Raw genomic sequence first — 11,782 nt, forward strand, 5'->3', positions numbered from 1 at the left:
TGGTTCGACTCTCCAGGTCCCACATAAGCCAGATGCACAAGGGGGCGCGTGTGTCTAGAGTTTGTATATGGTGGCTAGAGTCCCTGGCGGGCCCATTCTCTCTCTCTCACTTTCTCAAATAAATAATAATAATAAAATGGGTTCACATATTTCACAGTGCAGATGTACTGAGCAATCCAGCCGCTCCCTGGCCAATGGGCAAGCAGTGTTTGATTTATCGATCACTTTTTATCGAGGAGGAAAGTCGCCAAGATTCTCTGGTCCTCCCCACTCGCTCCCCATCCCACTTCCTCTCCCAGGCGCTTACCCAAGCCCCCGAGTCAGATTCTGCCACTGAATCTAAGTTCTCATGGTTCTCAACATTTCATCTTAATGGGATCTGAGGCTCTAGAAAATGGAATCCAGGCTGAGGCACCAATCCCACTAATATCTGGAATTTAATCAGCACATCAGACAAGGTAGAAAATGCTGTTTTAAAATTTTATTTATTTATTTGGGAGCAACAGACACAGAGAGAAAGACAGATAGAGGGAGAGAGAGAGAATGGGCGCGCCAGGGCTTCCAGCCTCTGCAAACGAACTCCAGACGCGTGCGCCCCCTTGTGCATCTGGCTAACGTGGGACCTGGGGAACCGAGCCTTGAACCGGGGTCCTTAGGCTTCACAGGCAAGCGCTTAACCGCCAAGCCATCTCTCCAGCCCAGAAAATGCTGTTTTAAATGAAGTAGACAGAGCTCGCTACACTAAGGCAGTCCTGCTCCTGATTGGAAGCAGCTCCGGGTGACTCCTGAGGTCGTCTTGGGAGAGACAGTTTCCCAGGAACCCTTTTGTCACTAGGAAGGGCAACAGAGCCAGTAGTGGGTCCCAGCCTGGCTGTTAGCCGTAGTGCTGAAGCCCCTGCCTGGGCCCCTCCCCTCACAGCCTCGGCCCCTGAGCCGCGTCAAGACAGCAGCGGCCGCCGGGTTGCTTATTGCTCAGGTTAGCAGAGCACATGCGCATAAGAGCATGTGAGACAGGCAGCTGTAAGAGCGTTGTAAGGGCTGGAGAGGTGGCTCAGCAGTTGAAGGCACTTGCTTGCAAAGTCTGATGGTCTGGGTTTGACACCCTGGTACCCACCTAAAGCCAGACGCACTGAGTGGTGCATATGTCTAGAGTTCATTTGCAGTGGCAGGAGGCCCTGGCACACTCATACTAATTCCCTCTGTCTGTCTGTCTGTGTGTCTGTCTGTCTGTCTCTCTCTCTCTCTTTCAAATAAATATTTTAACAAAAGAGCTTTATGAATTTCAGTAAGTGACCATCTATGCGACCACCTCCAGGTCCGGCAGAATAATATAACCTCCCATCTTCTCTCCAGGAACCCCTCCTGCCTATGCTTGTTGAACACCTCCCTCACAAAGACTTCACCCTCCTGGGTCCTGTAAGAATCACCTCTTTGCTTTAAAAGAGGTGGTTTAAGCTATTCTCCAGTAGTAACACAGCTTATCTGGAGAGGGAAAGCCCCTCACTGGACAGAGAGAGCAGTCAAGTCACTAAAGCCGACCTCCCTGGGGGAGTTCACCCCGCTGCCCCGAGCAGGACGCAGGATGGGAAGATCCACCTTGGAATACTGTGTGGCCATAACATGGGGCCAGACTTGAGATCAGCTGGTCCAGGCCTGTTCTCAGAAGCAGCAAGCATGGTGTGACAAGCCAGGCCCTCAAAGTCCTACAGAATCATCTTTTCCATCGTCAGGCTAGCTGTGTATGTGTGTGCGCGCGTGTGTGCTGGCTTGCTTCCCTGACTGGTCTGGCATCTCGCCCAGGTGTGCCCACTTGAGGGAGAAACAGGCCTCCTGGCCAGACCTGAAGACGGTCCAATGCCGCCCCCTGCCGTCTACATGCTAGATTGCCTTGTGCAGAAGGAAACGCCAATGCCTTCTCCTTTGAGGGACTTCCTTGTTTTTCTTTCTCTTTAAAAAAAAATTTTTTTTTTGTTCACTTATTTATTTATTTGAGAGCGACAGACACAGAGAGAAAGACAGATACAGAGAGAGAGAATGGGGGCGCCAGGGCCTCCAGCCACTGCAAACGAACTCCAGACACGTGCGCCCCCTTGTGCATCTGGTTAACATGGGTCCTGGCGAATCGAGCCTCGAACCAGGGTCCTTAGGCTTCACAGGCAAGCGCTTAACCGCTAAGGCATCTCTCCAGCCATTTTTCTTTTTTGTTGTCTTTTAATTTTAAAAAAAAGTCACAAAAAACTAATTTTTTGTAAGAAACTACTAACTTAGAAAGATTAAAATTATGATATTTTGGTGTTTGTGAATCAAGGATCTGGTTTGTGGTGTAACTGGAACGTTTGTGAACTCACCCCCCCCAAATTCTGAGTGAAACCCAGCCCCGAGGTGAGAGGGTTAGGTGAGGCGTTGGTTAGGTGATTGGGCTCTAAGGGCTTTGATTCCCTAGCGAATGGGGTCAATGCTGGGAAGGTGACAAGACCACAGTCATCCCTTCTAGCAAGGAACCATGTATGAGAAAGCACAGCGGACCTGAAGGCCTTGACCTCGGGCTTCCCAGCCTTCGGAAGTGTAAGAATTATGTAGTGCCACTTCACGTGCACAGGTCCCCTGTGCCCTCCCGGAATCCCATGTTTCGAACTTTAGGTTGTTTTTGGAATTGGGAATATTTTACATAGACTGCACCAGTTGAGCCATCTGAAATACTCTAAAATCAGAAACTGCTTGTGGAGTGTGGAGTGGCCTGGCTATGAAAGTGTGAAAGGCTCACCACGTGTTTCTACTGTGCAGACAGTGTTTGGAATCACTACCCTAACTCTGCACCAGACATAATCACTTCAATCTAAAAGTTGGGCAGTGCTAGAGATGCAGGAGAAAGAAACCGACCCTCCTCTTGGTACGCAAGGGCCCCCAAAGAGGTCAGCCAGGGATCTCCCAGCAAAGGACAGGAGTGAACACCTTCATTAGGGAGCTTGAGGGACACGGGTTGGTGGGAGGAGGCTTCAAGGACAAAGAAGGGGGTGGGCCTCCTCCTCTTTGGGGCGGGGGGGGGGCGGTATCCAGCAGGGTGAACAGGGAAGCCTGCCACTTCTTGGGATAAGCAAGTCCGATGGAAGCTTCAGGGCAAACAAGAGTGCAGAGAGCCAACGAAGGGCCGTGTCAGGACGTGACAGGTCTGATTGGGTAGATGTGTGGGCAGAGCTCTGAGGGCAGCAAAGGACCAGGAGGGCAGGTGGAAGGAGCTAGCAGGAAAGCCCTCCCTTCTCCAGGGAAGCCTCCCCTCTCATCCTTTCCACTCGCAGCCCATATCCAGTCACGCTTTGATCCTCCAGCAGCCATGTGTTGAAATCTTTGTCGTCAGCCTGTGGCCCTACCGCTAAAGTTCAGTAGGTGAGGCCTTGTGGAAGCCAGGTCCTGGGCATGGCGGGGGACAAATGCCCTTAATGATACTAGTACCCCAGGCCCCCTCTCTTGGCTTCTTGGCCAGGAGGTGAGAAGCCAGCAGGATGTTCTGCCTCACGGCAGCACAAGGTGATGATGGACTGAAAGCCTCTTGAAGCCGTGAGCTGAACACTTTCCTCTTGAAGCCGCTTATGTCCTGTGCTCTGGCGTGATCAACAGAAAGCCGATACGTTGATCATCTCTGAACCTCCAGCAGAGGATTGGTGCTCAGGCCCACACCACATGGTGACGTGGCTGTGAAGTTGAATAAACTTGACTCAAAATCAATTCCCGTCCTCACAAGGATGAACCGGTTATTTTCTCTGCAATAAAATAGAGATCACTCCAAGCCTGTAAGGATTACTAATATATATAATAGGTTTTTCAGCCGGGCACTTGAGAGGCAGAGGAAGGAGGATCACCGTGAGTTCAAGGACACCCTGAGACTACATAGTGAATTCCAGGGCAGCCTGGGCTAGAATGCAACCCTATCTTGAACCCCCCCCCCCAAAAAAAAGGGTTTTCAAGGTAGGGTCTCACTCTAGCCCAGGCTGCCCTGGAATTCACTATGTAGTCCCAGGGTGGCTTTGAACTCAAGATGATGCTCTTACCTCTGCCTCCTAAGAACTGGGATTAAGGATTATTTTTTATTAGGATAAAAGTGTATATACAGGGTTCCCCAGAAAAGAGGGGCTAGAGAGATGGCTTAGTGGTTGAGATGCTTGTCTGCAAAGCCTAACAACTAGGGCTCAATTCCCCATTTCCCATGTAAAAGCCAGATGCACAAAGTGTCACATGCACCTGGAGTTTATTTGCAATGGTTGGAGACCCTGGCATGGCCATTCTGTCTCTCTTATCTCTCTCTCTCTGCTTGCAAATGAAGGAAAGAAAGAGGGAGATCTGGCTCAGCAATTAAGGCCCTTGCCTGAAAAGCCTAATGACCCAGCACCACCTTGTGGTGGTTTGATTCAGGTGTTTCCCATAAACTTAGGTGTTTGGAATGCTAGGTTCTCAGCTGATAGTGATTTGGGAATTAACACCTCCTGGAGGCAGTGTATTGTTGAGGGTGGGCTTATGGGTGTTATAACCAGCTTCCTCTTGCCATTGTTGGGCGCACTCTCCTGTTGCTATTGTCCATCTGATGTTGCCCAGGAGGTGATGTCCACCCTCTGCTCATGCCATCGTTTCCCCCTGCCATCATGGAGCTTCCCCTTGAGTCTGTAAGCTAAAATGAACCCCCCCCCACACACACACACATAAGCTGTTCTTGGTCAGGTGTTTTCTGCCAGCAATGCAAACCTGACCGCAATAGTAACCAGAGCAGTGGGATTGCTGCTAGACACCTGACTGTGTGGTTTTGACCTTTAGGAACATTTTTGCAGAATGATGTGGACGGATTTGAAATCTTGGCCTAAAAGACACCTTGCAGTGCAGTCAGTACAGCTTGATGGACTATTCTGGTCAGAGTTAAAAGACCTGAATGCAGCCGGGCTTGGTGGCACACACCTTTAACCCAAGCACTTGGGAGGAAGAGGTAGGAGGATTGTCATGAGTTCAAGGCCACCCTAAGACTACATAGTGAATTCCAGGTCAGCCTGGGATAGAGACCCTACCTCGAAAAACAAAACAAAACAAAAAAAAAGGAAAGAAAGAAAGAAAGAGAGAGACCTGAATGCAGTAAGAACTATGGACTGAGAGGTTTGACTTATGAGGGCAGGAAAAAGCTTAGCATGGGCTGGGCTAGAAGCAGTCTGTGAGAGGCTTGCTGATATGCTCATGTCCTGAGAACTTGTGCAGGGTTGCATTGTATATAAATGGATTGCTGTAAGTAGAGGGGTATGGCACAGAGAAGATGAAATCCTTGGGCCAAAATTTCTGCCCTTCAGCTGCAATTGTACGAGAGATTGCAACCATTGAGATTAGGCCAGCTGACCTACACTGGGCTAACACAAAGAATGCAGTCTTTTGAAGGGGCCTGAAGTTGAAGGAGTGTCCCATTCTTCAAAGTCTGCTTTATTCCCCCCTGGATTAACAAACTGGCACCCCACCTGGTATTATGGAATATGAGAAATGCAGGAAAGAGAGGGTCATTGAATTTGCAGCACAGTCTTGTATTTTGGAAATGGCCATGGGCAGTGTGAAGCAGGTTTGCTGAACGCCTGCATGGAGACCCAGTGGGACTGTGAGGATGAACCGTGGATTGCAGTGGAGAACCATGGAGATGCCGGGACCATGAGATGGCTGCCAAGGAAAGCTGCTGGCCACGGATGAAGTTTTCCAGGACTGTGAGTAGCCTCCAGACACTTGTTGCTGGTTAGAATTATTGGACTTGGAGACTTGTCACTGGCTAGTTGTTGGGACTTGGAGCTAGAGTTTGACGTTTGCCCTGGTTGTTTTAAATCTTGTACTGGTTGAGTATTTCTTTGCTATGCCCAATGCCATCTTTTGCAGTGTGAATGTTTGTTCTGGGCTATTACTGTGTTTTTGTTGTTTTTGTTTTATGACTCCGTTAAAAGATCTTGGACTATGGGGATGTTTGAACATCATTGGGATTGTTAAAAATTATGAGTACTTTTAAAGTTGGATGAATGCATTGCATTTTACATTGTGTAAGGTTATCAGTTTATGGAGACCAAGGATGGAATGTGGTGGTTTGATTTGGGTGTCCTCCATAAACTTAGGTGTTCTAAATGCTAGGTTCCCCGCTGATGGTGGTTTGGGAATTAATGCCTACTGGAGGCAGTGTATTGTTGGGGGTGGGCTTATGGGTATTATAGTCAGTTTCCCCTTGCCAGTGTTTGGCACACTCTCTGTTGCTGTTGTCAATCTGATGTTGGTCAGGGGGTGATGTCCACCTTCTGCTCATGCCATCATTTTCTCCTGCCTTCAATGAGCTTCCCCTAGAGTCTGTAAGCCAAAATGAACCTTTATTCCCACAGATCACTCTTGGTCTTGCTCTATCTCTCCTTGCAATAATATATATATTCTTTTACTTAAATGGGCATCCAGCCACTGCAAACAAACTACAGATGCAAGTGCATCTAACTTATGTGGGTACTGGGGAGTCGAACCTGGATCCTTAGACTTTGCAGGCAAATGTCTTAACCACTAAATATATATATATATATATATTTTTTTTTTTTTTTAAGAGAAATGCAAATTCTCAGGTCTACCCCGTCTTGCTCAATCACTCCGGGAGTAAGGCAGGAGAGTTTCAATACACTTTCAGGTTGCCCTTACTTCTCCCCCGACTGAGAAATGCTGACCATGCGAACTGCCTTATTGGTCCTGTTCTGGTTTAGAGGTCTCTGCTTGTCCTCAAGTGTGTGGTGATGGGGGCGGGGGTCAGTGAGCACCCAGCCCCAGCCTCTTCCAGTTCCTCTGCTTGCCTTGTTCACTGCAGATGTGGTCTTTGGTGGTCAAGCTATCGAATGAGGGTCTAAAACTGGGAACAGTTAATGCCAACCTCCTGATCCAGCAGCGTGCCTGCGGAAAGCAGCCCTGGAGACATCTGTTCAGTCCTCACTCAGCTCTTCAACAGAGCTGCACCTCAAAGTTGCTCTGCGTACGGAACTTGTTTTTTCTTTTTTCTTTCTTCCTCTCTTCTTCTTTTTTCTTTTTCTTTTCAAAGTAGTCTTGCTCTAGCCCAAGCTGACCTGGAATTCACTATGTAGTCTCTCAGGGTGGCCCTGAACTCACAGCAATCCGACCTCTGCCTCCCAAGTGCTGGGATTAAAGGCGTGCGCCACCACGCCTGACTGGGGATTTCTTGTTAGTAGATGGCATGTATCCATACTTTAAATGTGAGGACAAAGAGACTGTCTATGTTTAGGACAAACCAGCAGAGGATTAAGATGAGATGTTTAGTGGTTATAAACCATTTCTCTCCTACCCTGAGGGTTCTTTAAAAACCCGGCTAATGTTACAGTAGCGGTGTGAGATCATGGAAAGCAAATGGGAGAACACAAACTGGGCATAAAAAGTTCAGAAGAAAGAAAAAAGTAAGTTCAGGGCTGGAGGGATGGCTCAGCAATTAAGGCGCTTGCTTGTGAAGACTAAGGACCCAGATTCGGATGCCCAGTATCTACACATGCCCGATGTACATGGTGGCACGTATGCCTGCAGTTTGTTTGCAATGGCTAGAGGCCCTGGTGCGCCCACTCTCTTTCAAATAAATAAAATTGTTTAAAGAATTTAAAAGCAGCCGGGTGTGGTGGCGCACGCCTTTAATCCCAGCACTTGGGAGGCAGAGGTAGGAGGATCAACATGAGTTTGAGGCTACCCTGAGATTACCTAGTGAATTCCAGGTCAGCCTGGGCTAGAGTGAGACCCTACCTTGAAAAACCAAAAAAAGAAAAGAAAAGAAAGAATTTAAAAGCGAGTACAGTTGGCAGATACTTACTAATGGAGGCCCGTGCGGGCTTCTTCCCAGGCCCTTATCTGGGGAACGGCAGCCTTTTTACTGCACCACTGAGGGTGCCCTCCGTGAGCCTTTCGTTTTCTTTTGGCTCTACAGTAGGCGAAATCTAGGTGCTTTAAAGTTTCTGAATGCCATTTTTTTTTATTTTATTTTATTTTTTTTTATGTTTATTTATTTATTTGAAAGTGACAGACAGAGGAAGAGGCAGAGAGAGAGAGAGAATTGGTGTGCCAGGGCCTCCAGCCACTGCAAACGAACTCCAGATGCGTGCGCCCCCTTGTGCATCTGGCTAACGTGGGTCCTGGGGAATCGAGCCTCGAACTGGGGTCCTTAGGCTTCACAGGCAAGCGCTTAACCGCTAAGCCATCTCTCCAGCCCTGAAAGCCATTTTAAATCGCTGCAGCAGATTATGTCAGAGCTCTAATCTGTTGAATGATCCAGCAAATGTGGTGTGTCAAATCCAAGAAGGGTTAAGAACATTGGAAGCAGAGCTAGGAGGACTGCCGTGAGTTCAAGGCCAGCCTGAGGCTACATAGTGAATTCCAGGTCAGCCTGGCTAGAATGAGACCCCACCTTGAAAAAAAAAACAGAAAATGTGAAGAGTTGTTCAGAATTACTAAAACAAAGAAAAAAAAAAAAAAGCAGTTATTCCACATTGGTTCACAATTAGCAGAAACTCCAGTAAGGATGGTGAGTCAGGCCGGGCTGGCCTTTAGTCATGCTTGAGAATCAAGGCTCAGAGCTGATGTCCCGAGTCACAAAGCCAACAAGGTTATGGTGAACATTGAAGATAGGTTCAGATTTTATCCTTCTAGAAACTAGATGTCTTCCTCATAATTTATTGTTGCTTAATACCAATTTGTCTAACTGTTATACTGATCTATCTTGTCACTTTTTTTTTCCTACTCTGCTAGGGCAATAAATTAATTTTATACCTAAAGACCATAAAAATCTGACAATGTATAGTTCCTTCCCCTATTATTTGGTCACTTTCTTTTTTAAATTTGTTTATTTATGAGAGACAAGAGAGAGTGTTGCAAATAAACTCCAGACATATGCACCATCTTGTGCATCTGGCTTATGTGGGTGCTGGGGAAATCAAACCTGGGTCCTTAGGCTTCACAGGCAAAATGCCTTATCCACTAAGCCATCTCTCCAAACCCATGTTTCTTTTTTTTTTGGTTTTTCGAGGTAGGGTCTCACTCTGGACCAGATTGATCTGGAATTAACTATGTAGTCTCAGGGTGGCCTTGAACTCACAGTGATCCTCCTACCTCTGCCTCCCAGAGTACTGGGATTAAAGGCGTGTGCCACCACGCCCGGCTAAATTACTATTTCTTGAAGAAGTGAAAAACACTTATCTGTATTCTTACCCATACCTCCGAGTTGCTGTTGATAAACATATGCTTTCCTCAATTACCTCACATACCACAAGCACATATTTTGATTTTTGAATAATCCTTCGTACTACTTTTCCCATAACTGGCAGAAGCAACCTTTGGGAGGTTTACTTTGGCTGTCTCTGAGGGCACACACAGCCCAGCACGGTGGGGGAGGCACGGTGGCTGAAAAGGAACATGAAGTGTGACTTGTTCACATCTTATCTATGAGGAAGTAGAGAAAGGAAATCGAATTGGGACCCAGACATAACCCTCAAAAGCCCAACCCCACGTAGCCTACACAAGACAACTGGACCCCGTGTCTCACAGGTTCCCAAGTTACGGTGGTCAGTACTTCCAAATGGGGACCAAGTGTTCAACCACTTGAGCCTGAGGCGGACAATTCCATGCAAACACCTCCAAGCAGTGCTTCTTGTGTTTCAGTAGACACATTAGTTTTTAAACTCGGATTAAGAAAAGCATCTCAACTTCTTGCTCCTTACTCAACTAGATCACAACACAGCTCTTCAAAGAGGAAGTACATGAGCTGGTATATTTTAGACCTTACGAGGTTCAGTTTAAGAAACCCAGTACTTCAGATGTTGTATGTGGCTCCTCATGATTCCTGGTGGTAAACAGATTTAAACGAAGAACTACTGGGTATGTTCAAATTTGTAGGGCTGGAGAGATGGCTCAGTGATTAAGGCATCTACCTTTGAAGTCCAAGGACTCAGGTTCAATTTCCCAGTACCCACATAAGCCAGATGCACAAGATGGTGCATGAGCCTGGAGTTCATTTGCAGTGGCTAGAGGCCCTGGTGTGGCTGTTCTATATATATTTGCCTCTCTCAAATATTTTTAGAAAATAATTTAAAAAATAAATTTAAGCTGTGTAACTGTTTCGGAATTGAACCATCCACGGATTTTTTTTTTTTTTTAACTTTGAGAGAGAGATGCAGACTGTGGGTGGTTTGATGCAGGTGTCCCCCATAAACTTAGGTGTTCTGAATGCTAGGTTCCCACTTGATGGAGATGTGGGAACTAATGCCTCCTGGAGGCAGTGTATTGCTGGGGGTGGACTTACGGGTGTTATAGTCAGCTCCCCTTGCCAGTTTGCAACTCTCCTGTTGCTATTGTCCACCTTATGTTGGTCAGGGGGCGATGTCCACCCTTTACTCATGCCATCGTTTCCCCCTGCTATTGTGGAGCTTCCCCTCGAGCCTGTAAGCCAAAATAAGCCTTTTCCCCACAAGCTGCTCTTGGTTGGGTGATTTCTACCAGCAATGTGAACCTGACTGCAACACGTGGGCACTGGGGAATCGAGCCTGGGTCCTTAGGCTTCGCAGGCAAACGCCTTAACAGCTAGGCCACCTCTCTAGCCCTGTTGCTGAATATTTTATGACATGTAGTTAGAGAAGAATTGGAGCTGGGCATGGTGATGCACGCCTTTAATCCCAGCACTCGGGAGGTAGAGGTAGGAGGATGTCTGTGAGTTCGAGGCCACCCTGAGACTTCATAGTGAATTCCAGGTCAGCCTGAGCCAGAGTGAGACCCTACCTTGAAAAACCAAAAAAAAAAAAAAAAAAGAAAAGAAAATTCTTCCCCATTAGCATTTACCTCTCTACTAACTTTGGCCGGGACTGAAACACTACAACTTAAACATCACATAGGACTTTTATGAATATGTACATTTGGCAAACAGTGACTTTTTTTTTTTCCTTTTAGTCCCCAAGTAGCCACTCACAACTATAACTTAAATCATTACTACCATTTTTAACCCAGAATATTTGTTTTTAGGATCTCTTAAATCAAAACATGTTCATACAACATCTCAAACAGGTAAGAATCCTAACATCTTCAAACCAGTGGGAAAGGGTTAAATGTGTGCCTGCCATAATTAACACCATATTCAAATGGTTTGTCAGTTAGCTCCCTTACCCCCAAAGTACAAACCACTCGTTTTTTGTTGAGGCAGTCTCACACTGTAGCCCAGACTGGCCTGCACCAATCTACAGCTCAGGCTGGCCTCAAGCTCATTGCAATCTCCCCCATACTGGAATTGTAGTCATGAGTTCCCATACTGTGTATTTCTCTTATGTTCCTGCCTCAAGCAAAATGTTGTTCTGTAAATACAACCTGACTGGATCCTCTATTTTTTTCTTTTTTTGTAGAAGTAGCCTTTTAATGAATTCTATTCCTATCTTTTAATTTTTAAAAATTCCTATTTTTATCCTAGTGTGGTGGCACACACCTTTAATCCCAGCACTCAGGAGGCAGAGGTAGAAGGATTGCCATGAGTTCGAGGCCACCCTGAGACTACTTAGCGAATACCAGGTCAGCCTGGGCTAGAGTGAAACCCTACCTTGAAAAACCAAAGAAAAAAAAATCTGACAAAAAATTCCCATTTTTTTTTTTTTTTTTTGGCTACTAAACAACCAAATGGATATGTCTTTACTTAGAGCCTAGGACTCCAAAAGTAATTCATGTAATTACATGTATTGTAAATGAACACTTTTTATGTGCTAGGGCTCAAGCTCTGTCTTGAAGC

Source organism: Jaculus jaculus, chromosome 5 (genome assembly GCF_020740685.1).
Source record: "Jaculus jaculus isolate mJacJac1 chromosome 5, mJacJac1.mat.Y.cur, whole genome shotgun sequence".
NCBI lineage: Eukaryota > Metazoa > Chordata > Mammalia > Rodentia > Dipodidae > Jaculus > Jaculus jaculus.